Source organism: Amblyomma americanum, chromosome 4, assembly GCF_052857255.1.
Source record: "Amblyomma americanum isolate KBUSLIRL-KWMA chromosome 4, ASM5285725v1, whole genome shotgun sequence".
In the NCBI taxonomy this organism is placed as follows: Eukaryota; Metazoa; Arthropoda; class Arachnida; order Ixodida; family Ixodidae; genus Amblyomma; species Amblyomma americanum.
In genome coordinates, this window is record NC_135500.1 from 94,411,658 (window position 1) to 94,438,428 (window position 26,771).

The window sequence follows — 26,771 nt, forward strand, 5'->3', positions numbered from 1 at the left end:
TCACGTGGTATTTTTTTGTTTTTCGCAGGCATTTGGAGTCGGCGAAAAAAAAGCTCCTTGCTTTTGCGTGCGAAATTCGTTAATTTACATCGGCTAATTACGCACTTAAGCGCAATAAAAATAATGTGAGATGCTCCATACAATAATAACCAGCAGCATGCATTTGGTTGCGTAGTCCTAGAGTGCATCGGCGTATTTTTAAACCCTGGCTAATGTTAGCTGGGACACCATGTATACTCTATTGATTTTGTCAGGGCCAGGGGCTACATTAGTTTGAAAGGATCTCATTATATGGTCGTTTTAATCATCTGTAAAAGGTATCTCTACTTAAGTTACCATAATATTTTATTTAGCTCTGTGTGTACACAATTTCTAAGTCATCTCTGCGTAATAAAATGGGTCTAATATGCATTGGAAACTTTCTTCAAGCGTATTTGTTTGCTGTCCATGTGGCTTCATAAGGCTTCCTGTAATTTCAGGTATACTAAGTTGTTTTCTACTAACCCTGTGTAGGGAGGGTAAAAAGATTCCTGTAAACCTTCTGACATAAGTTATGCTACACTATTACTTAAGCGGGCACAGACGGTTGAACTGGAAGTGTGCGCAACTCTGCAAAAGTAGGCACATGATTGGCGCTGTTGGAACGTCGCGGGCTATATTTCTCGATTCCGCGGCACGCTCTTTGAATGTCGACGAACAAATGCAACGCGGGTAGGGGCAAATTTCTTCCAATTTAATAAATCCTTTAGATTGCCATTGTTGATAGCAAGTTTTGAAAAGACTTCATCTGGTGCTCAAGCGACATACACTTCCCTTTGTTATGCTCGCATGGTGTTAGTTTTGTAAGTAAATCGTACAAGATAACGTAGGAATTCCAACGTTATCTATCTTTGCTCGGGAGATCATGCCAGAAAGGGTGGCAATCATTTTATCAGGCCCTTGCTAAGAAGTCTAGCTCATTAGTAGTCGAGTAGGACTTGGAGTGAACCACTGCGGCATAGAGAATGTGTCGCAAAGCACTTGCCCTCCGGGACACCAACCGGTTTCACTGCACATTCCCTCTGACCAATCTCTTGACGCTAGCATTGCAATCCGAGCACGACAGCTGTGCTTGTGGTGTAGTGGTTATCACATCCGCCTAACACGCGGAAGGTCCCAGGTTCGATCCCTGGCAGGCACACGTCTTTTTTTCTTGCTCCATATTCAAGCCGATAGTAAATTCTAAATCGCGGTGTTCAACGCCCCGCCCGCAGCTACACCTGGGCTATGGGGGGACGCTGTAATGCAGGGATGCAGATTAACTTAGACCGCCTGGGCTTCTTTAACATGCGCTGCAATCATACAGAGCCCGGACGTTTTTGTGCTTTACCGTCTCTGAATACGGCCGCAGCGTTCGGTATGCAACCCGTGCCCACGGGATCAGCAGCCGAACGCCACACCCACCGAGCTACCACGAGGTGTTAGTCATGACTCAGTATCGAAACTTTATTATTAAGTGAAGGACTTTTAATTTTCGTAACTAATGTACTGAAAATTATCGCGCTATTTAGAAGAGCAAATCGTCTGTCAAGAATACTAAACTCAAGACGCCTTCATAGCGGGCGAATACTTTTTGTCCCTGTAACAGAGCCGCAATAATACGCGGCATTGGAGCGCCCGAATCTACTGCAGAATTTTCACTCCTCTGTGAACTCCGTCGAAGGCCTTCGCATAGTAAACTGGAGCAGCTGTTCTTGTGGTGTAGTGTAATGCACAAATAAAAATTACTTGTGGTGTAGGAGCTATCACATCCGCAGAACACGCGGAAGGTGCGATATTCGATCCCTGGCGGCCACAAAAATGAAAAGTGAAAATAGGTTTTTGGCTAAAGAAAATGGCGCAGTATCTCTTTCATATCTCGGAGGGCACCTGAAAAGCACCGTTAGGGAAGGAATAAAAGAGGGAGTGAAAGTAGAAAGAGGTGCCGTAGTGGAGAGCTCCGGAATAATTTCGACCACCTGGGGATCTTTAACGTGCACTGACATCGCACAGCACACGGGCGCCTTTGCGTTTCACATTCATCGAAACGCGGCCGCCGCGGTCGCGTTTCGAAACAGGATACTGCGGATCAGTAGCCGAGCGCTCTAACCACTGAAACTCCGCGGCGGGTACCCTGGCAGCCACATCGCTTTTGAAGCGAAAAGCTTCACTAGGCTCGTCAACGCCGAGCTTCGCGTGAGCCACACTACAGATTTGCCACAGCTGCGCATGCGCGAAATCGAGTGACGTCACGCGGAGCGCAAGTGGTCGCTGCTGCCACAGCCGTTGTAGCCACCGCGCGCTGGCTCCGTCGTCTGACCGTGAAACCGAGTGAAAACACGCGGAGCGCAGGTGGCCGCTACTGCCGCAGCCGTCGTCTGACCTTTCACCATGGAAGGAAGGAGAAGACCCAGAAGTGGTAGCGTGGGAGTTGGAGGTTTTAATAGCCTTGTATATTGTACAAGCTTTGTATACCTAAGACCACACGTTTTGGAAAAGCTAGAAAGGTACTATACCCAAATTGTAACCCTACGTATGAAACTTTAAGCTAAACCACTAGCATCGCCACGAAGCTTTTCCCTCCGAGATATCCAGGCTTAAAACTTAAGCTAAGCCTCAGTCCAACTTTTTTTTGTGTGTGTGTTCTTCTTTAGACGCCAACTTTGTTTGTTAGTTTCAGAGACCAGGCGCGCGTCTTATGTTGAAACTACTTTATTGAGAATTTTTGTGCCACCTAGTTAAGCAATGAGACAGCTCTTACTCAGAGAGGCTCCCAAAAACAGGACGCCAAGATAATCATTATTGCTGAAAATTTCGATGATGTTACAAAAAATTACGGGCATACGTGCTTAATTTTCATCAAAACTTATTTGTAAAAAAATGAAGGATCTGCGTTTACTACTGAGCACACACTTCTACTCAATACGCAATATAGGGAGAAATTCTCACCTCACAGGCTAGTTCCGACAGTTTCTGTAAATACATGCGAAACATAGAGCTCCAACGTTACACTTATGGGAAAAGGGACAGACCGTAACAGAATATATCAATAGCATGTGAATTTAGGCACATGAGAGACTTGGGCTCATTTGTAATACTGATGAGGAATTATAAAAGATGTGCGAAATGCCTTCCTTCAAATCAAACTTTGTGCAATTAATGAAACCAACGAAAGAGTTATCGTTGGTTATCCCTAACACCATTATGAATAACAATATAACTAACCCTGATATTTATTCTTACTGGTAATCAACTATTGACACTAAACGTTAATGGCCAAAAGTGACGAGATAAGCAGGCGACGCTTTTATATAGTGGTTTTCGGCCCTCGAGAAAGAAAATGCATCGCAATCAGTTTGTCTTGTTCCGTCTGACGATAAGCGGGTTTTGTAAGACCAGCCCCTGCACCAGAATGCCACGTGGTGTTGTGAGGGAAGGAAGACAGCCGAAGACTTTCGATGGAAACAGAGTTTAAATCGGCGATGGCGATACTAAAATGTGAACTTAGCGCTCTTCGATGGTCAGACTGAGTGTCGCTCTTGGTCGCGCTAAATTTAAAGCTAACAAACTTTCAAGCCAAATCACGGAAAGCAGCTACGGCAAACTACAAACACCCAGAATCATTCGATTCAAGTTAGGCCACGTCTAGCGCCACCGTTTGAGTGACAAAGCCGCGCCTTTGAGGCTTTAAGCATTAAGAAACACAACGCTTCGCGGCCGTTTTTTTTTTTAGGTGACATTTTTAACACTACTCCTTGCTCGTGAGGCAACACAGAGAAAGACCTATTTGTCGTATTGCCCCTTCTTGGTGCAGAACACGGCTGTCTGTAGGCGTCAGTGGCATGATAAAGGGAACATCGGCAAGTCCGCACTTACCGCATTGCAGTTATAGCTTGATTTAAATGAATACGACAAACAGCGGGAAAGAAAACAATGGCGGTGATAATATAAGGAACCATCTGGAGTAAAAAAAGAGGAAACTTAATAACCTTATCAGCTGGGTATAGAAGGGATGCAAAGGAGGTTATCCCCTCATTAACATGTTTAAAAGCAGTGGAGTCGTAACAAATGACATCTTGACCCATAAACATACCTTTTGTGATAGAGTTGAATGAGTGATTGTCGATCGCACAGACCTTCCGGACATCACAAAGGGGATAAAAAAAAAATGACGGGAGCTCTTTGCATGTTCGAACCTTTTGGTCCCATCGCATGCAGTCTGTTTTGTACACCAAATCTTGCGGAATTTTTTACACGGGAAAACAGAGCTCTCTGTCTTTCTACATACTTTGTTTTTTCAATTAATAGGTAAACTTTATGTAGCCACATGTTGTCCCTGTTATTTCGTGAGCGCTTGCTGCATGGTCTGCCTCATATCGGACAGGAAGACTTCAAACAAAATGGGGTTTAAAAAACAGATTGGCTCTTCTGGCGCTGTGGACAAAATTCCAACTTTAGATTCACAAAAATACGATTGCGAGCGCAGTTTTCTGCACTATAAAACTTACCCTTCACCTGACAGCAGTATCCTTTTCACTCCGTGGGCAAAAATAAAAGAATGATTTGATATATCAAACACTTACTGTAGAGTGATACATTAGCAGTGTTTTATTCCTACACCACTGCAGTGTCACGGGGAAAGGAAATGCCATTTCAAAATAATTGACAGCGGCTCAGTACCAGAAAGTCACTGTGGTGGGAAAGAAATTTAAAAAAGGAAATGTGTGGAGAAAGGGAGGGAATTACAGAGAAAAACGAAAATGAGATAAGGAGGGCTATATTCAGCACCTTCCCAACCAAACAAGAGGATTTATTTTTTTTTCACTTTTTTTAGACATAACCAAACAACACAAAGGGTACCAAAAATAAAATAATATCGTGGATTGTCTCATTCCGATTTGGTTATGTCTATCGAAGCCAGTTGCTAGCCGTCTCTTAGTTTATTTGAACGTCCCTTCCTTCGGCCGTCTCCCAGTGGGGGAGTCTGCATGTGTTTGAATGCACTTTACAGAGGCCTAATTATTTTCAGCCAAAGGTTTGTCCTACTGGGATATTTTTGAATTGCTTCTTCGTTTTCTCTTCAAATGTTTATAATGACTGATTTATGTTTGAATATTTTGTGCATTTGAAAATAATGCCTAACATTAGCGTGCAATATTTGTAACGTTGACCTCCTAGAATCCTTTGCGCCTTTCCCGCTTTCAGCCGCGAAGTTTAGATGAGGGGCCAAGGATAGAACTACTCATAGGATCTCTGTGTTATTTGTGTAGCCATATAATTAAGAATTGTAGGGCGTCTTTTCTCTTTAAGATTTTTTTCCCATTTGTTTGTATTCTCGAAATTCTTTAGAGATCTTTTTTCTTAACTATTTCCTTACCGTGCTAGACAATCGGTCATATATGACCGAAGTTTTGAAACTGCCGTCAAATATTGAAGATGGCGCTCATGGAAGAGCTGCGCCAGCTCGTTTGCTTCTTTAACACCGTTTCTTTGGTGTCACTTTTGTTCTTCCCTTTTATAACGCGAGTAGAGGACGTGAAAAATGAAACTATGATCGGGCGCAGTCCGCGCATTGCCGATCACGGCATCACTTTTGCCGCGCGCTCTTCAAAAGGCAAAAAGCTACCTTAAGCACTTCTTTTGTTCTTTATATCAGCTGTGGTGAGCTAGACAACCACAGGGAATGGTAGAATTTCAGTCCCTATTGCGATACCTTGTCTCAGATGCCCGTAACATCAGCGCGTGCTCGTGCGTGTTTCGTTTTGCCTTTCGCGTTGTACTTTATGCAGTGCGCTTTATTTCTATATGATGAGAGTGGTCTTCTTTGGTGCTTTATGATGTTTGGAACCTAATGGTAAAATATTTTTTCAAAGGCGCCAGCAGATTTTTTATTATAGTCATGTCAAGGAAGACCATGCCTCATTTTCAGTCATTGAGCCCATTCACTACCATCCAAAACAACAGAAATAGGAATTGAAAGATCTGCTATATAAAAAACAAGAAAACTCCGAACTAGTGCAATGTGCAGCCCATACAACATCTACCTCCACTTCTTGTAGTCACGCGACTGCTTTGTCTAGTGGCACAGCAGTCATTTTGCCTGACGTGAAACTTCACGGAAAGTGCAGTGTGTTATTTTCGCAACTGAAAATTGCAAGTATGATAGCTACAAACATGTGGAACATTTTGTGTATTCTTGTAATCAATTTCTGGCTCAGGCTCAGTGCAGCAGCCTATTTTGTTTGCTGGCATTTTTTTTGTCGAAAGCATATTTATCCAATAAATTTTCGAAAAGGTTTGCATAGATAACTCTGGTGCTTTTGTCGTTCGGAAGTATAGTCAGTAAGCTACAGTCTGATTGCATTACAATGATCGAATTACAAAGCGCAGTGCATTTAGCACTAGTTGAAAAAATAATTTTTATTTTAAAACACTCAAAAGAACCATTTTATCGCGGTAAGAAAAGAGGTAAAGTCTAGTTATTGCACAGTTTGACAGGAAATTATCGAATTCTATGGCTTCTTTGCAGCATCTGCATAGTAAATTGGTGTACCAAACCGTAGTAGGTAGCGCCAGAATATATCTTTTCCCGACGCAACCTGCGGAGTATGATGATTGGTCGGAAAATGGGTTGTGATATGCTTAACCTTATAACCTTATATTTGCCCTTTGCTTGCCATATCCCTTTCTATTTAAAAATAATTCTAATTTAGCTATTTTCAACTTATTTTTCAGTCACACTAATATAGACTAGGTTTCCCGGATCTAACGCTGATTTGGCTAGTGTATCGGTTTCTACACTTCACTTATTTCCACCATGAATTTTACAATATGTTAAAAAAATACTTGATGCATTTAGTTTTTGTACTTCGTTCCAGCGTATTAATGGAGTGGTACTATTTGGGCTTTCATAGCTTTCGCGTTGAGAAGCTATCAGTGAATATATTGGTGGGTTTTTGCTATTATTGTTGTATGAATTTAATCTATTGCCTCCGCCTCGAAATTAGTACTATATTGTCGAAAGTGTAACTCTCTTTGTTCAGTAGTCCGGCTTGTGCTATTGCAGAGTATATTAGCTGCCCGTGCTTTCTTTTTATTTTGAATCCGTCATTAAGGACTGCAAATTTTAATATTGCCTCTGGCTCTCTGTGTACCTAAATGTTTGTTCAGGCGCAAGTTGGTAATCGCTTAAGACGTATTTGTTGGCGACCTCTCACCCTGAAGAAGTGATTTCAGTGTATCCTTATGATTAGCTTTTATTATTAGGGGATAAAGTTCAATTTCGTTTCATATCTTTAGGTGTACCCGCGGGATGTTGGCTAAGATGTTTATGGTTATGTTAGAATTTCTTCTCTATGACCTTGTGACCAATATAACTCGCAGTCGTTGATATTTTTTTTCGTTTATTTTTAATCATTATATTTGGACTGCAACTCATAGGTGCGGCATATACTATTATAATCTGTATTGATAATGTGTATATCTCTATTGTTGCTCTCGCTTCATCTCTCGAGCTGTTTCGAAAAATCTCTAAGCTTTTTGTGAGTGTTTGGAGTTTTTCTTTTATATATTTTTAGCCTGGAAGAAATGAAAGTTTATTATTAAAGACTACTCATGAGAAAAGTTCTATTACTATGTTTATATTGCTGTCATTATTTTAGATATAGAACTGTGACACTGTAGTCCTTGCCTAAGATGTATTTAGGCTTTCCTGGCTCGAATACAAGGCCGAATTACATGCCCCATTCCTCTAATGCTTAAAGTACCTCTCTTGACTCGTTCTGTTTCTGCGACCGCTCTTCATTTAAATTTCTTGACCAAAATTATATCGTTTGTAAACATCTGTAAATGGGCATTTTGGCTTAAGCTTAGTGAGAATTTTTAGAAATCAGTGAATGCCAAAATAATGGACAACAAAGAATCCTGTGGGGACCTAGTTCGGATTTCCAATGTGTTGTCTTACCAGAGACGCTCACAAATAATATTTCGGCTGTTTATTATGGATTCACTAAATTGAATTATACTGTGAGGGAAGTTAAACGCTTTCAATTTCTTACTAATTATTTGCGCTTTAGAGATTTGAAGGCTTCGTTATATCGATAGATATAACAACAGCTGCAATGTCGGCAGTAGTTTTTATTTAATTGTGTGTATCCCAAATGTCGGAGTCACCTTTGTGTAATAAATTGAATCTACTATGTACTGAACAGTTTCTACAAGTGTTTTTGCTTGCTGTCCATTTGACTTAGTGAGGCTTCCTATAATTTGAGATATACTAAGTTGTTTTCTAGCAATTTTGGATAGGAGGGCAAAACGATTGCCGCGAACTTCCTCACTTACGTTACCCCACACTATTAGTGGTACGTGCACATATGGTTGAACAGAAAATGTGAATAACTGTGCAGAGTAGCCATTTAAGTATGGTTAACGCGCCGCAGACTGGAATTTCTCTATGCTGCGGAATGCTACACGAATGTTGAGGAAGAAATGCAACTCCAGTTGGGCAATTTTGCTTCAAGGTTACGAGCCATATCAAAGATTCTCATTGTTGATAGAAAGCTTTGAAGATATATCATCTGGTGTAATGCTAACATTAGCTTGGGTATGTTACACTCGCATGGTGTTTCGTACCTCTTAAGTGATAACGTTAGAATTATATTCCATCAACAAACTTTCCTTTTGAGGTTATTGCCAAAAAGTCCAGCGATTTCTTAATCAGGCTCATGCTGCGAAGCCTTGCAGCTCATTAGTAGTCGAGTAGGACTTCGAGTGAACCACTGCGGCATAGAGAATGTGTCGCAAAGCACTTGCCCTCCGGGACACCAACCGGTTTCACTGCACATTCCCTCTGACCAATCTCTTGACGCTAGCATTGCAATCCGAGCACGACAGCTGTGCTTGTGGTGTAGTGGTTATCACATCCGCCTAACACGCGGAAGGTCCCAGGTTCGATCCCTGGCAGGCACACGTCTTTTTTTCTTGCTCCATATTCAAGCCGATAGTAAATTCTAAATCGCGGTGTTCAACGCCCCGCCCGCAGCTACACCTGGGCTATGGGGGGACGCTGTAATGCAGGGATGCAGATTAACTTAGACCGCCTGGGCTTCTTTAACATGCGCTGCAATCATACAGAGCCCGGACGTTTTTGTGCTTTACCGTCTCTGAATACGGCCGCAGCGTTCGGTATGCAACCCGTGCCCACGGGATCAGCAGCCGAACGCCACACCCACCGAGCTACCACGAGGTGTTAGTCATGACTCAGTATCGAAACTTTATTATTAAGTGAAGGACTTTTAATTTTCGTAACTAATGTACTGAAAATTATCGCGCTATTTAGAAGAGCAAATCGTCTGTCAAGAATACTAAACTCAAGACGCCTTCATAGCGGGCGAATACTTTTTGTCCCTGTAACAGAGCCGCAATAATACGCGGCATTGGAGCGCCCGAATCTACTGCAGAATTTTCACTCCTCTGTGAACTCCGTCGAAGGCCTTCGCATAGTAAACTGGAGCAGCTGTTCTTGTGGTGTAGTGTAATGCACAAATAAAAATTACTTGTGGTGTAGGAGCTATCACATCCGCAGAACACGCGGAAGGTGCGATATTCGATCCCTGGCGGCCACAAAAATGAAAAGTGAAAATAGGTTTTTGGCTAAAGAAAATGGCGCAGTATCTCTTTCATATCTCGGAGGGCACCTGAAAAGCACCGTTAGGGAAGGAATAAAAGAGGGAGTGAAAGTAGAAAGAGGTGCCGTAGTGGAGAGCTCCGGAATAATTTCGACCACCTGGGGATCTTTAACGTGCACTGACATCGCACAGCACACGGGCGCCTTTGCGTTTCACATTCATCGAAACGCGGCCGCCGCGGTCGCGTTTCGAAACAGGATACTGCGGATCAGTAGCCGAGCGCTCTAACCACTGAAACTCCGCGGCGGGTACCCTGGCAGCCACATCGCTTTTGAAGCGAAAAGCTTCACTAGGCTCGTCAACGCCGAGCTTCGCGTGAGCCACACTACAGATTTGCCACAGCTGCGCATGCGCGAAATCGAGTGACGTCACGCGGAGCGCAAGTGGTCGCTGCTGCCACAGCCGTTGTAGCCACCGCGCGCTGGCTCCGTCGTCTGACCGTGAAACCGAGTGAAAACACGCGGAGCGCAGGTGGCCGCTACTGCCGCAGCCGTCGTCTGACCTTTCACCATGGAAGGAAGGAGAAGACCCAGAAGTGGTAGCGTGGGAGTTGGAGGTTTTAATAGCCTTGTATATTGTACAAGCTTTGTATACCTAAGACCACACGTTTTGGAAAAGCTAGAAAGGTACTATACCCAAATTGTAACCCTACGTATGAAACTTTAAGCTAAACCACTAGCATCGCCACGAAGCTTTTCCCTCCGAGATATCCAGGCTTAAAACTTAAGCTAAGCCTCAGTCCAACTTTTTTTTGTGTGTGTGTTCTTCTTTAGACGCCAACTTTGTTTGTTAGTTTCAGAGACCAGGCGCGCGTCTTATGTTGAAACTACTTTATTGAGAATTTTTGTGCCGCCTAGTTAAGCAATGAGACAGCTCTTACTCAGAGAGGCTCCCAAAAACAGGACGCCAAGATAATCATTATTGCTGAAAATTTCGATGATGTTACAAAAAATTACGGGCATACGTGCTTAATTTTCATCAAAACTTATTTGTAAAAAAATGAAGGATCTGCGTTTACTACTGAGCACACACTTCTACTCAATACGCAATATAGGGAGAAATTCTCACCTCACAGGCTAGTTCCGACAGTTTCTGTAAATACATGCGAAACATAGAGCTCCAACGTTACACTTATGGGAAAAGGGACAGACCGTAACAGAATATATCAATAGCATGTGAATTTAGGCACATGAGAGACTTGGGCTCATTTGTAATACTGATGAGGAATTATAAAAGATGTGCGAAATGCCTTCCTTCAAATCAAACTTTGTGCAATTAATGAAACCAACGAAAGAGTTATCGTTGGTTATCCCTAACACCATTATGAATAACAATATAACTAACCCTGATATTTATTCTTACTGGTAATCAACTATTGACACTAAACGTTAATGGCCAAAAGTGACGAGATAAGCAGGCGACGCTTTTATATAGTGGTTTTCGGCCCTCGAGAAAGAAAATGCATCGCAATCAGTTTGTCTTGTTCCGTCTGACGATAAGCGGGTTTTGTAAGACCAGCCCCTGCACCAGAATGCCACGTGGTGTTGTGAGGGAAGGAAGACAGCCGAAGACTTTCGATGGAAACAGAGTTTAAATCGGCGATGGCGATACTAAAATGTGAACTTAGCGCTCTTCGATGGTCAGACTGAGTGTCGCTCTTGGTCGCGCTAAATTTAAAGCTAACAAACTTTCAAGCCAAATCACGGAAAGCAGCTACGGCAAACTACAAACACCCAGAATCATTCGATTCAAGTTAGGCCACGTCTAGCGCCACCGTTTGAGTGACAAAGCCGCGCCTTTGAGGCTTTAAGCATTAAGAAACACAACGCTTCGCGGCCGTTTTTTTTTTTAGGTGACATTTTTAACACTACTCCTTGCTCGTGAGGCAACACAGAGAAAGACCTATTTGTCGTATTGCCCCTTCTTGGTGCAGAACACGGCTGTCTGTAGGCGTCAGTGGCATGATAAAGGGAACATCGGCAAGTCCGCACTTACCGCATTGCAGTTATAGCTTGATTTAAATGAATACGACAAACAGCGGGAAAGAAAACAATGGCGGTGATAATATAAGGAACCATCTGGAGTAAAAAAAGAGGAAACTTAATAACCTTATCAGCTGGGTATAGAAGGGATGCAAAGGAGGTTATCCCCTCATTAACATGTTTAAAAGCAGTGGAGTCGTAACAAATGACATCTTGACCCATAAACATACCTTTTGTGATAGAGTTGAATGAGTGATTGTCGATCGCACAGACCTTCCGGACATCACAAAGGGGATAAAAAAAAAATGACGGGAGCTCTTTGCATGTTCGAACCTTTTGGTCCCATCGCATGCAGTCTGTTTTGTACACCAAATCTTGCGGAATTTTTTACACGGGAAAACAGAGCTCTCTGTCTTTCTACATACTTTGTTTTTTCAATTAATAGGTAAACTTTATGTAGCCACATGTTGTCCCTGTTATTTCGTGAGCGCTTGCTGCATGGTCTGCCTCATATCGGACAGGAAGACTTCAAACAAAATGGGGTTTAAAAAACAGATTGGCTCTTCTGGCGCTGTGGACAAAATTCCAACTTTAGATTCACAAAAATACGATTGCGAGCGCAGTTTTCTGCACTATAAAACTTACCCTTCACCTGACAGCAGTATCCTTTTCACTCCGTGGGCAAAAATAAAAGAATGATTTGATATATCAAACACTTACTGTAGAGTGATACATTAGCAGTGTTTTATTCCTACACCACTGCAGTGTCACGGGGAAAGGAAATGCCATTTCAAAATAATTGACAGCGGCTCAGTACCAGAAAGTCACTGTGGTGGGAAAGAAATTTAAAAAAGGAAATGTGTGGAGAAAGGGAGGGAATTACAGAGAAAAACGAAAATGAGATAAGGAGGGCTATATTCAGCACCTTCCCAACCAAACAAGAGGATTTATTTTTTTTTCACTTTTTTTAGACATAACCAAACAACACAAAGGGTACCAAAAATAAAATAATATCGTGGATTGTCTCATTCCGATTTGGTTATGTCTATCGAAGCCAGTTGCTAGCCGTCTCTTAGTTTATTTGAACGTCCCTTCCTTCGGCCGTCTCCCAGTGGGGGAGTCTGCATGTGTTTGAATGCACTTTACAGAGGCCTAATTATTTTCAGCCAAAGGTTTGTCCTACTGGGATATTTTTGAATTGCTTCTTCGTTTTCTCTTCAAATGTTTATAATGACTGATTTATGTTTGAATATTTTGTGCATTTGAAAATAATGCCTAACATTAGCGTGCAATATTTGTAACGTTGACCTCCTAGAATCCTTTGCGCCTTTCCCGCTTTCAGCCGCGAAGTTTAGATGAGGGGCCAAGGATAGAACTACTCATAGGATCTCTGTGTTATTTGTGTAGCCATATAATTAAGAATTGTAGGGCGTCTTTTCTCTTTAAGATTTTTTTCCCATTTGTTTGTATTCTCGAAATTCTTTAGAGATCTTTTTTCTTAACTATTTCCTTACCGTGCTAGACAATCGGTCATATATGACCGAAGTTTTGAAACTGCCGTCAAATATTGAAGATGGCGCTCATGGAAGAGCTGCGCCAGCTCGTTTGCTTCTTTAACACCGTTTCTTTGGTGTCACTTTTGTTCTTCCCTTTTATAACGCGAGTAGAGGACGTGAAAAATGAAACTATGATCGGGCGCAGTCCGCGCATTGCCGATCACGGCATCACTTTTGCCGCGCGCTCTTCAAAAGGCAAAAAGCTACCTTAAGCACTTCTTTTGTTCTTTATATCAGCTGTGGTGAGCTAGACAACCACAGGGAATGGTAGAATTTCAGTCCCTATTGCGATACCTTGTCTCAGATGCCCGTAACATCAGCGCGTGCTCGTGCGTGTTTCGTTTTGCCTTTCGCGTTGTACTTTATGCAGTGCGCTTTATTTCTATATGATGAGAGTGGTCTTCTTTGGTGCTTTATGATGTTTGGAACCTAATGGTAAAATATTTTTTCAAAGGCGCCAGCAGATTTTTTATTATAGTCATGTCAAGGAAGACCATGCCTCATTTTCAGTCATTGAGCCCATTCACTACCATCCAAAACAACAGAAATAGGAATTGAAAGATCTGCTATATAAAAAACAAGAAAACTCCGAACTAGTGCAATGTGCAGCCCATACAACATCTACCTCCACTTCTTGTAGTCACGCGACTGCTTTGTCTAGTGGCACAGCAGTCATTTTGCCTGACGTGAAACTTCACGGAAAGTGCAGTGTGTTATTTTCGCAACTGAAAATTGCAAGTATGATAGCTACAAACATGTGGAACATTTTGTGTATTCTTGTAATCAATTTCTGGCTCAGGCTCAGTGCAGCAGCCTATTTTGTTTGCTGGCATTTTTTTTGTCGAAAGCATATTTATCCAATAAATTTTCGAAAAGGTTTGCATAGATAACTCTGGTGCTTTTGTCGTTCGGAAGTATAGTCAGTAAGCTACAGTCTGATTGCATTACAATGATCGAATTACAAAGCGCAGTGCATTTAGCACTAGTTGAAAAAATAATTTTTATTTTAAAACACTCAAAAGAACCATTTTATCGCGGTAAGAAAAGAGGTAAAGTCTAGTTATTGCACAGTTTGACAGGAAATTATCGAATTCTATGGCTTCTTTGCAGCATCTGCATAGTAAATTGGTGTACCAAACCGTAGTAGGTAGCGCCAGAATATATCTTTTCCCGACGCAACCTGCGGAGTATGATGATTGGTCGGAAAATGGGTTGTGATATGCTTAACCTTATAACCTTATATTTGCCCTTTGCTTGCCATATCCCTTTCTATTTAAAAATAATTCTAATTTAGCTATTTTCAACTTATTTTTCAGTCACACTAATATAGACTAGGTTTCCCGGATCTAACGCTGATTTGGCTAGTGTATCGGTTTCTACACTTCACTTATTTCCACCATGAATTTTACAATATGTTAAAAAAATACTTGATGCATTTAGTTTTTGTACTTCGTTCCAGCGTATTAATGGAGTGGTACTATTTGGGCTTTCATAGCTTTCGCGTTGAGAAGCTATCAGTGAATATATTGGTGGGTTTTTGCTATTATTGTTGTATGAATTTAATCTATTGCCTCCGCCTCGAAATTAGTACTATATTGTCGAAAGTGTAACTCTCTTTGTTCAGTAGTCCGGCTTGTGCTATTGCAGAGTATATTAGCTGCCCGTGCTTTCTTTTTATTTTGAATCCGTCATTAAGGACTGCAAATTTTAATATTGCCTCTGGCTCTCTGTGTACCTAAATGTTTGTTCAGGCGCAAGTTGGTAATCGCTTAAGACGTATTTGTTGGCGACCTCTCACCCTGAAGAAGTGATTTCAGTGTATCCTTATGATTAGCTTTTATTATTAGGGGATAAAGTTCAATTTCGTTTCATATCTTTAGGTGTACCCGCGGGATGTTGGCTAAGATGTTTATGGTTATGTTAGAATTTCTTCTCTATGACCTTGTGACCAATATAACTCGCAGTCGTTGATATTTTTTTTCGTTTATTTTTAATCATTATATTTGGACTGCAACTCATAGGTGCGGCATATACTATTATAATCTGTATTGATAATGTGTATATCTCTATTGTTGCTCTCGCTTCATCTCTCGAGCTGTTTCGAAAAATCTCTAAGCTTTTTGTGAGTGTTTGGAGTTTTTCTTTTATATATTTTTAGCCTGGAAGAAATGAAAGTTTATTATTAAAGACTACTCATGAGAAAAGTTCTATTACTATGTTTATATTGCTGTCATTATTTTAGATATAGAACTGTGACACTGTAGTCCTTGCCTAAGATGTATTTAGGCTTTCCTGGCTCGAATACAAGGCCGAATTACATGCCCCATTCCTCTAATGCTTAAAGTACCTCTCTTGACTCGTTCTGTTTCTGCGACCGCTCTTCATTTAAATTTCTTGACCAAAATTATATCGTTTGTAAACATCTGTAAATGGGCATTTTGGCTTAAGCTTAGTGAGAATTTTTAGAAATCAGTGAATGCCAAAATAATGGACAACAAAGAATCCTGTGGGGACCTAGTTCGGATTTCCAATGTGTTGTCTTACCAGAGACGCTCACAAATAATATTTCGGCTGTTTATTATGGATTCACTAAATTGAATTATACTGTGAGGGAAGTTAAACGCTTTCAATTTCTTACTAATTATTTGCGCTTTAGAGATTTGAAGGCTTCGTTATATCGATAGATATAACAACAGCTGCAATGTCGGCAGTAGTTTTTATTTAATTGTGTGTATCCCAAATGTCGGAGTCACCTTTGTGTAATAAATTGAATCTACTATGTACTGAACAGTTTCTACAAGTGTTTTTGCTTGCTGTCCATTTGACTTAGTGAGGCTTCCTATAATTTGAGATATACTAAGTTGTTTTCTAGCAATTTTGGATAGGAGGGCAAAACGATTGCCGCGAACTTCCTCACTTACGTTACCCCACACTATTAGTGGTACGTGCACATATGGTTGAACAGAAAATGTGAATAACTGTGCAGAGTAGCCATTTAAGTATGGTTAACGCGCCGCAGACTGGAATTTCTCTATGCTGCGGAATGCTACACGAATGTTGAGGAAGAAATGCAACTCCAGTTGGGCAATTTTGCTTCAAGGTTACGAGCCATATCAAAGATTCTCATTGTTGATAGAAAGCTTTGAAGATATATCATCTGGTGTAATGCTAACATTAGCTTGGGTATGTTACACTCGCATGGTGTTTCGTACCTCTTAAGTGATAACGTTAGAATTATATTCCATCAACAAACTTTCCTTTTGAGGTTATTGCCAAAAAGTCCAGCGATTTCTTAATCAGGCTCATGCTGCGAAGCCTTGCAGCTCATTAGTAGTCGAGTAGGACTTCGAGTGAACCACTGCGGCATAGAGAATGTGTCGCAAAGCACTTGCCCTCCGGGACACCAACCGGTTTCACTGCACATTCCCTCTGACCAATCTCTTGACGCTAGCATTGCAATCCGAGCACGACAGCTGTGCTTGTGGTGTAGTGGTTATCACATCCGCCTAACACGCGGAAGGTCCCAGGTTCGATCCCTGGCAGGCACAGGGATACATTTTTTTTCTTATGCAGCAGTGGTACCTACAAACTTCATTTACATTTAGCTATAGCAGCTTATTCCGTTCTTAAACCTGCGCCAACTAACTCGGTATTAATCGTCCATTAAATAAGTTCATTTTTATGGTTTTTCGGGTGTGATCGTTAAAATGCGAAAAAGAGTAAATTACAAGCAGTCGTGCCGCTTCGTGGACACAGGCCAGGCATATTTGACTTTGGTGGAAAATTTTACGCTCTTAGGTGATCCAAATCTCTTCTCATGCAGGGGTTCAAATCTTGAAAGCTATTCATTCTTTATCTTTATGCGTCACCGCGCGCGGTGTTCAGTTCAAATAAATATATTGCTTTTCGGGGAGCGAGGAAGTAACGCACTGACGTCGTCTAAGTGTCGCATTGTAGGAAGGGGTTTGTGAAATGTACATTAGAAAAATAACTTCGAGAGAATGAATGCGTTAGCTAGGTATTATTGATACAACCTTGCTGAGACGATGATTGGTTCTACTTCCGATATATACAGACGAAGAAATGAGAGTTTAAAACTAGGCTCTGCCATTAAAATCTCTTACTTTATGAGAGTGATCCTTCCTCTCAGACGGACATAGAGGATAAGTAAGCGGGCGTATATTTACTATTTTTCGGAATATGATTGTGCTTACATGCTCAATATTGAATTGCCCTTATTCGCATTTCTTTCGGGCCAGGAGAAAACATAAAAGAAGGCTTACTGGAGCGTTTACCTGTTAAAAATGGTCTGGCCACAAAAAAAAAATCGTCTACGAGAAGCAGGGCTATTGATAGCAGAATCTTGAGTTTGACGTGATATACCGCTAAGTTTCCCAAGCCGAATAGTTACTAAGTATTACCCTGGTTAGCTAATGTTAACATTCCGTGCCCTAACAGGCCACGCCGTTCAAACCGCATAAAACCGGCATCTTAACCTGTACTGGATTCGACACTGCTTCGTCATTCGTGGGACGTTTTTTTTTTTAAAAAAAACCTCGCATGAAATCTAGAACCTATATTGAATGTTTGATCGTCTTGAGCACCCTAATTTCTCTTGCTCGCGAAATTCTCATACACTTTGCCTATATGGTGCTCTCTTTTCCCGAAAAATTCTCGTGTTCGCTTTGGTAAATAATTTAGACTCTTTTAGTGAGGGAAATAAAATTTCTATTTCGAAAGGCAACAGATCTTATTTTCCACTGTTCATGCAAAAAATGCAAGTTATGCACATTTGATTACGTGCCGAACGTGGCCGTTTATTTTTATCCCAGCCCCCACAGGAAGAACTCTAGAGCTATAAGACCTCAATTACGGTACTAGAGAGAAACTGCATAGTCGTAGTACTGGTTTATTTCAAAATAAGGGGCCAGAATTAAGGAGAAGATTTTTACTGCCCTATAGGGATTTGTCCGTGGCCACTACGAAATGATCTTAGCTTCGGCCAGCGCAAATAAAAGGCAAAAGGAGCGGAAAGGCGCGGGAAGGAAAAGAGGCAGCGACAAGAAGAAAGGACAGGGAATGGAGGGTTAATGTAATATCAAACTACTTTGTATATGTAGCACCACACCTGCCGCGATTGTCACATCCGAAAGGGTAACGCAGCCGGCGGGCGTGGCCATTGGCACTGATGCCGCGCGCGCCTGTCCACGAAAATGAGTTCATCGCGTGCGATCGCTAAGTTGTGTCATTTAATCCTTTAAAGGGACTACGCAATGATTAAAAAGTCGCTTGTCAACGTTTTAAATGCTTAGAAATTATGCTAAGAAGCATTCACACCAAGTATGAGTCTTTAAAACTGAGCCGGCAATTTATTATGAATTTTTAAAAATCCGTTTTTTTTTAATTTGCGAGCCAATTGGTGTGCTCGTAGCGACCGATTTTGAAACTAAAATCGTGAAAAAAGACGTCACTGTACCCATGACGTCACCAGGCCACCACACACTGTCATCAGCTGGAGCCACGGCAGCCACGACGTCACGGGCACACTTCCGGTAGCCGTGGAAATCGTCTGCTCGTGCCGCCGCTCGACCCTCTTGGGCAAGTGCGAGCCAGGACATTGCCTTCGCGCATATGGTTTCAATTTTCCTCTGCCACCTCCTTCTGTCGGGAGTTGCGAAGTCATTCGCAGTGGCTCGCCGAGCCGCTACTGTCGTCGCTGGCGTTCAGCCGGTACGGCATTCAACGCATAGGGCTCGATGCCCATCGCGGCCGTTAGAGCGAGCAAGCGCGCCTCGAGGTCCGGGTCCATTAATGGTAACTACAGCAGCCGACAAGCAAAGAAGCCCGACGCGCGCCGCAATCACGCCGCCGACGCTGCTGCGGGGGTACAGTGTACTAGAGAGATCTAGCTGGGGTGCTAGGAGCGACAACCGGAAGTTGCAAAAGGAACGTCAGTGAATGACGTAATCATGGGCGGAGCCCAGTCCCAGAGCTGTTTTCTTTATTTTTGTCTAGTGCCCCGCGTGTACGAGTTGAGGGGGGAGAGGAGCGTTATGTTTAATCGCCTATATCTTCGTTATTATTGATGCTAGCTTAAAAATTCTTGCGTTGGGATGACGAGTGATGAAATGCCTACCTCTCGTCTGCTTCGCATAATCTCAATTAATATATTGCATAGTCTCTTTAAGGTTTTCGGCGCAAGGAATCGCTTACTTTAGCCTTTCTTATCGCGGCAGCACATTGTAATTATCCTTAAAGAAGATGCGCTGCTGACCTGGGACAAGTTCGAGAGGTATCTTTAAAAAAAAATAGAGTGAAATACTGTATGACCGTGATCACGAGAGACTGCCATAATTTGTCTGGTGCAGTAGTGTCCGCTTCGTCGTCTAGGAGGCGCCAGCGTACCGAACGGTGCAGTCTGGCGTCGACTATGTCGAAACATCCGGGACCTCGAACGGCGCGACCGGTTGTAGAAATAGGGCACCGCCAGAGAGTTCTATCGACGGCAGCTTCCTTGTGCTGTTCCCTCAGCTGTGCTTGTGGTGTAGTGGTTATCACATCCGCCTAACACGCGGAAGGTCCCAGGTTCGATCCCTGGCAGGCACACGTTCTTTTTTTCTTCTTGCTCCGTAGCCATGTAGCTAGTGGGGTGTTTAGCGCCCGCAATCTGTACTTTGGCTATGATGGACGCTGTATTCCAGAGCTCCAGATTAATTTACACCACTTGCGCTTCTTTAACTTACCCTCGGATCATACAGCACAGTTTTTTTTTTGTATTTTACTGCCATCTAAGTATAGCCGCCGCGCTCGGTATCGAATATCTGACCTCAGGGTCAGCAGCCACGCCAAAGCCACCGAGCCACCGCGGCGGGTTAGTTATGCCGGCAGTGTTGAGACTTTATTATTTAATAAAGGACTTAAGATTGCCGTAGCTAATCTACCGAAAATTCCTGCACAACCTAGAATTGTAAATATTCTGTATTCTTGAAGAGCAAAGCGCTCGTCAAATACACTTTCCTGAAAAAGGCTTCCAAAAAGGTGGGTGTTTTCGTCCCTCTAACAATTAGTTGACTATAGAACGCAGAACTTTGCGATTTGAACTGCGTGTCTCAGTAACGCGCTTACAAAACTTAGCCTTTTTGTTTTCGTGCTGGTTGTGTTGAATTTCCTCAACACGATCAATAAATCTGAAGCGAAACGTTTTAAGTCGGGCTGTTGCCAAATTCATCAATAGTGGCACTCCGAACTGTTGAAGAAAGGAAGGAAGGAAGGCCTCAATTTGTTGACCATCTTTTTTTTCTTTTCAACATCTTTTTTGCTGACTGCGCGTCAACGTGAAAAGAAAAAATATATGTGCCTATTACGCCCAAAAACCCACCTCCAATGTGATTTTTGGAGCACATTCGATTCAGCTTCTAGACCTGCGCGCAACGACTGGTTATATTTCATTGGAGCAACCTCGTGTTGGCGTGGCGCTGTCAGCAACCATACCGTAACCGTTTGATACATACACACGCATGCACATAAAGCCTCACATATGCAGTGCAGTCAACAGTTCGCACACGACTTCTTAATGTGGAATGGCTGTATATCCATTAGTGCTATTTTCCTCAGCTTCATCTTAATATACTGCTCCTCGAGGATGTGTGAACAATTCGGATGATCAAATACCAAATAGCTGAGTTACCTAAATTATTTTCGTGGCTACGTATTTAATTTTCGCACAGAACAATTATGCAGGCTCAAATCCGATGTTCTGTTAGTTGAACACCTTCATTCCTTCTATAACATCAAGAATAAAGCAGTAGTATAGAGCCGTTTTTCCGTGAGCGCACATACAATACATTGAAAAACGTTCACATGAGAGTTAGAGTGCATCCATTGGCACTGATTGTTGGAGTGAGAGGGAAATCTTGAGGATCTTGCTGAAGTCATAACAGGCGCTACATTCATACTAAGTATAAAGTGCATAGTGAGGATGTGGTTACACGTGGCATATCTAAATTAGGTCTGATTTATTTAACTTAGGATTAGCTACGTTTGCTACTTTGAATCATGATTCAATTGGAATTGAACAGAAATAACACAGAAATAAAGTTTAAACTGAAGCTCGATAACAATTGTGCTAACATCGGCTTGACCGTGAACAGCACTTGCGTTTTCGTTAAATATATCTAATGTCTAAAGAATATCAACACTCCGTCAACAAAAAGCCAAAGCTCTTTTTTGTAAGAAACACGCGCTTTCAGACCACTCAACCGATTTCATAAATTTTACTCCGTTGTGAACTCCGTGAAATAACTTCGCATTGTAAGCAGATTAGAGCAGCTGTGTTTGTGATGCAGTACTAAACGGGTGCAACTTTGATACGAGACCTGTTCCACCCGCTTGATTGATAATGGTAACCTTTCAGAGCCTGTACCAATCTGGTCATTTGTGAAGCAAGGCTGTCCGACGACACCGTTACTCTTTGTCCTCTACCTAGAGTCACTTTGTTTGATTGTGCTGCGAAACAACCATATCCGACGTTTTGTGGCCTTCGGCCATGAAATCAAAGTGCTTGCATACGTCGATGAATTGGCCTTTCTTTGCTTTGATAAACCCGGTACTGAAAAAACTATAACCAGTATTTAGCAGTTTCGCATTGTCTCTGGCGCTCAAATGAATAGCTCTAAATGTTCGGGTCTGTGGTTCGGTTCATGGGAATCAATACCGACTGATTATGCTAGAATTGAACGGTCTCGTGTACCCCCAAAATACCTTGGAGTTTCCTTTCATGCATTCAAGTCTAGTGGGCATTTCTGGAGGGAGCGGGTCCCAGCCCTCCAGAGCTATGCTCAGACTCTTGTTCCGCGCCGCCTATAAATTTTTGGTCGAGCGCAGGCCTGCAGCGTAGTTTTGGCAACAAGAATTTATTACGTTTTGCAGGTACTTCATTGGGCGAAACGAGACACTACATCCAAAGCTTTGACCGAACATTTGTGACGTTCATATGGTCCTCCAGTTTTGAGCCAATGCGGCGCGATGACTGTTGAGGCCTGTTTGTGCCGGCGGACAAGGCTTGACAGATCTCTATGTGAGACAGTTAGATGCATTTTTCTTCTTTTCCGTTGACAGTCCCCATGTGATTACCAGAGCATCCCTGAAAATTAGCTTTGTGAACCTTGTTCCCGACTTAGTGGGCTCTTATAATTTTTTCGAGTGGCCCATATTATATGGTTTTATTAAAGAAATTTATGACTCAGTGTGTTTTCTGGCAGTTCGCTTTCCTTATGAGTACTTATTCTCTCTTTCACGTAAAACATTATACAAGGAATTCATATCTATGCTCTTCCCTCCTCCATTGTATTGCTCTCTCTACTGCAATTGTATCGGCTATTATGTGCTGAGGCGAATGCGTAAAATGCCGATTTCGCCTTGTACCAAAACATTTTTCTTTAAACACTTAACCCATTCCCACTATGGCCTTTTACTATACAGGGTGTCCCAGCTAAACTAGGCCAAAGTTTTAAAATACGCCGAGGCACTCTAAAACGACGCGACCAAATGCATGCGGCTGGCTATTGTGTGTAGCAAGTTGCACTATTTTTTGTATTGTGCTTAACTGAATAATTAGTCGAAATTATTAACCAACTTCGAAAGACGAAGAAAGGCGGAACAGTCCAAGGAGAATGTTGTAGAGCCGTCCTCGAAACGTCCAACTGAATAGTTTCTAACTTTCACTTTATTACGTAAGGGCTTTTTTTCACTCATTTCAGATGCCCGCGGAAAACAAAAATACCACGTGACATGCCTGCTTGCGCACCGTCATGGCAGTGCTCTCAAACCTTCCGCATGGGAACGAACAGATCATTTAGCCCGGTGTGCTGCTACTTAAAAGGTGACAGGCCAGCGATGCGGCAGCTGGCTGTGCGATATAGCCCAGCGGTATGCTTCCCTCATCGCCCTTGATAGTGCCAAGCAGACACAGTCCTTATCGCTTGCGCTCGCGTAAATCGCACAGCCAGCGCCGGCGTCGCAGTCTTGTGACCTTTTAAACAGCAGCACACGGGCTAAATGATCTGTTCGTTCCTACGCGGAACGTTTGAGGGCACTGCAATCGCGGCGCGCAAGTGGAATTGTCACGTGGTATTTTTTGTAATTTGCGGGCATCTGCAGAGAGCGAAAAAGAGCTGTAACGTAATACATGGAAAGTTAAAAACTATTCTCTTCGACGTTTCGCGGACCGTTCTTCAACTTTTTGATTGGACTTTTTCGCCTATCTTCATTGCTTGCGAAGTTGGTTAATTATTGTCGACTAATTATGCAATGAAGCACGACACAAAAAAGTGTGAGTTGCTCCATACAATAGCGAACAACATGCATTGGGTCGCGTCGTCTTAGAGTGCTGCGGCATATTTTCAAACCCTGCCTAAACTTAGCTGGGACGCCCTGTGTATGAAGGAAATATTTGATGCATTGAATTTTTGTTTCTTTTATTCTGTGTATAAATTAATTGGTAGCGCTTGGGTTTTTGAAAGCGTGATTCGTAGGGAAGCTACCAGTGAATATTTGCAACTGGATGTTATTGTTGTTAAAATATAATTCATTTTCCCCGTATCTTATTTACTACTGCATTCAGGCAAGTGGAACTGCTTTTTTAGGCCAGTAATCTAAGTTGTGTTGCTGTGGACTATATAAGCTGCTTTATTATTTACTTTGGACCCGTTGGTAAGGACTGAAAAAATCAAATGTTTGATTTCGCTCTGCGCACACACAAAATTTCGTTCATGAGCAAGGTGGTAATCGGATAAGTCGTATATCTTGACGATCCCTCGCTATGATGAAGTTAATCCGTTGAATCCGTATGATGTTTCGTTTCAGTAGATCATAAATCAAACTGATTTCACATATTTAGGCGTACTGTTGGGGGGCTGGCTAACTTGTTTAAGTGCGATGTCGAAATTTCTTCTGTATGAATGTCTTTTTTTAGCTGCTCCGTCTTCATCCCTCGAGAAGTTCCAGAAAATCTGTAACTGTTAGAAATTTTTTCATTACTTATGTTCAGTACGGAAGAAATTAAAGTTTATTATCAAAGCCTGCTGAAAACAATTTTACGTATGTGACTACGTTTATTTTTATCATTGTTTTTAAAATAGGGGTGTGACGCGGTACTCTTTGCCTACGGTGTATTTAGGTTTTCTGGCTTCAAAATGAGGCTGACTTTGTTTGCAAATTTTTCTAATGGGTAGAGAACATTTCTTGATTCCACCCCTGCCTCGCCTATTGATTTAAATTTCATGACCAAAATTATGTAGTCCGTACACACCAGTAGGCGCACATTATTGGCCTAAAAGTAATCGAAAAATTCTTAAATTAGTTAAGTTCAAAACAATGCACAACTAACAACGCTGAGGCGACCAGGTTCTGATTTCCATCGGGATGTCTGATCAAAGATTCTCATAATTGCGTTTCTGTTCTTTATTTGGATCCAGCGATTTGATTTACATTCTAGGGACGTTCAAATGCTTTTATATCTTACCGATTAACTGGAGTTTTATTGACCTAAAGGCGTTCGCTATATCCAGAAATATGCCCCGCAGCTGCGAGGCTATCCGACTTTAAATGTGTAATCCCTTTCCATATCTTATTTAAGGCGCCTATATAGAGTTAATAGCTCCAGGGAGGATTTTCCTGCTCCTTCTTACACTTTCCTTCTGGTTACGGGATAATACTTATCCTTGGCTGCCTCCGGGACGCTGGAATATAACCGATTCGGAGACACGTATTGAAGAGTGTTCTAAAGAAAGAACTATAGATTTTGTATGAGATACCTATATTTACTGTATTGGTCTTGTCTCGGCCAGGGGCTACATTAGTTTGGAAGGATCATACTATATAGTCGTTTTAATTACCTATAAAAAACACCTCAACTTAATTTACCGTGTTCTATTTAACTCTGTGCGCCGCTAATTTCGCTGTCATCTATCCCTACGTGATAAAATGGATATAGTATATTTTGCAAACTTCCTTCATGTGTATTTGCTTGCTACCCATGTGTTTTAATTATGCTTCTTATAATTTCAGGTATACTACGTTGCTTTCTACCAAACCAATATAGGGAGGGTAAAAATATTTCTGTAAACCTTCTTATGTGTGTTATCCCACACTATCACTGAAGCGTGCACGGATGGTTGAACTGGAAGGGTGTGTTACTCTGCAAAAGTGAGCATATAACTGGCGGTGTTGGAACGTCGTTGGCAAGATTTCTCGATTCTGCGGTACGCTCTTTGAACGTCGACGAAGAAATGCAATGCCGATAGCGAAAATCTGTTCCAACGTTATGAGTCGTAAGATTGTGATTGTCGATCGGAAGTGCTCGTGCTGATGCTTCAGTGACGTAGACTTCCGTGTTTTATGCTCTCATGGTGTTAGTTTTGTATGTAAATCATAAGAGATAACGTTGGAACTCCAACGTTATCTATCTGCGCTTAGGAGATCATGCCAGAAAAGGTGGCGATCTTTTTATCAGGTCATTGCTCCAGTCTTCCAGCTCATTAGTAGTCGAGTAGGATTTCGTGTGAACCACAGCAATATCGAGAATGTGTCGCAAAGCACTTGCCCTCCGAGACACCAACCGGTTCCACAGCACCCTCCCTCGCAATTCTCCCTTGAAGCTAGCTTGTTATCACCGCGCGACAGCTGTGCTTGTGGTGTAGTGGTTATCACATCCGCCTAACACGCGGAAGGTCCCAGGTTCGATCCCTGGCAGGCACATGAACTTTTTTTTTCATGTAGCAGAATTCTCCATGCACTTGCACTTACCTCTGGGAGCTTACTGCGTTCTTGAATCTGCATCAACTAACTCGACAACAAACGGGCGTGATGTATTTTCTGCAATTCCTTTTTGTCGCTTCCAAGGTGGTAGCAGTAAAAGCAGAAAATTAAGTAAATTACAAGCGGTTGCGTGGTATCGTGGAAACATGCCAGATATATTTGGGGGAGGCCTGAATGTGGTGTAAAATTTTGTGTTCTTATGTGATCCGTATCTTTTCTGATTCAAGGGTCTAAATATTGAAAACTTTTCAGTGTTTCTCTTTGAGGATCTTTTATTACGATAATTGCGCCTGTCGTTCCGGTCAATAAATATATTGTTTATCGGGAAAGCAGAAAGTAACGCACTGACCTGTTTCAATGTCGCATTGTAGGAATGGGTTTCATGAATGTGCAAGACCCGTTATTTGGGTTAGATGGTATGGCTTGAAGGCTGGCACACAGAGCAGATAGACGCATTCTATTCGCCAGTGACCAAACACCTCTGCTCTCCTTCTTTATCCCAACTTCCTTCCCATGCCATCGATCTAGAATACTTGCTGCAGAACCTAATTTGCCCGATCTATCCGACCGAACAACGCGATTCAGGTTATCCTCGCCAAAGGAGCGGTAATATTATTGCTTTGCTTGAAGGTACATTCTTATGCATAATTTTTTGGCATGGAGCCATGATGCTACTTTAAAGCCTGACATCTTCTGCGCTCAGTATTTTAGAA

At 42.1% G+C, this 26,771-nt stretch overlaps 5 non-coding genes across 5 annotated transcripts; all 5 read left to right on the plus strand.

Moving 5' to 3' along the window:
- Window positions 1-1,107: 1,107 nt before the first annotated feature.
- TRNAV-AAC (transfer RNA valine (anticodon AAC)) lies at window positions 1,108-1,180 on the plus strand. The gene has a single exon. It is a non-coding gene; the product is annotated as a tRNA-Val (tRNA).
- A 7,732-nt stretch (window positions 1,181-8,912) lies between these two features.
- On the plus strand, window positions 8,913-8,985 carry TRNAV-AAC (transfer RNA valine (anticodon AAC)). The gene has a single exon. It is a non-coding gene; the product is annotated as a tRNA-Val (tRNA).
- A 7,732-nt stretch (window positions 8,986-16,717) lies between these two features.
- TRNAV-AAC (transfer RNA valine (anticodon AAC)) lies at window positions 16,718-16,790 on the plus strand. The gene has a single exon. It is a non-coding gene; the product is annotated as a tRNA-Val (tRNA).
- A 2,985-nt stretch (window positions 16,791-19,775) lies between these two features.
- Window positions 19,776-19,848, plus strand: TRNAV-AAC (transfer RNA valine (anticodon AAC)). Its single transcript has one exon. It is a non-coding gene; the product is annotated as a tRNA-Val (tRNA).
- Window positions 19,849-25,925: 6,077 nt separating this feature from the next.
- TRNAV-AAC (transfer RNA valine (anticodon AAC)) lies at window positions 25,926-25,998 on the plus strand. Its single transcript has one exon. It is a non-coding gene; the product is annotated as a tRNA-Val (tRNA).
- The last annotated feature ends 773 nt before the right edge of the window (window positions 25,999-26,771 follow it).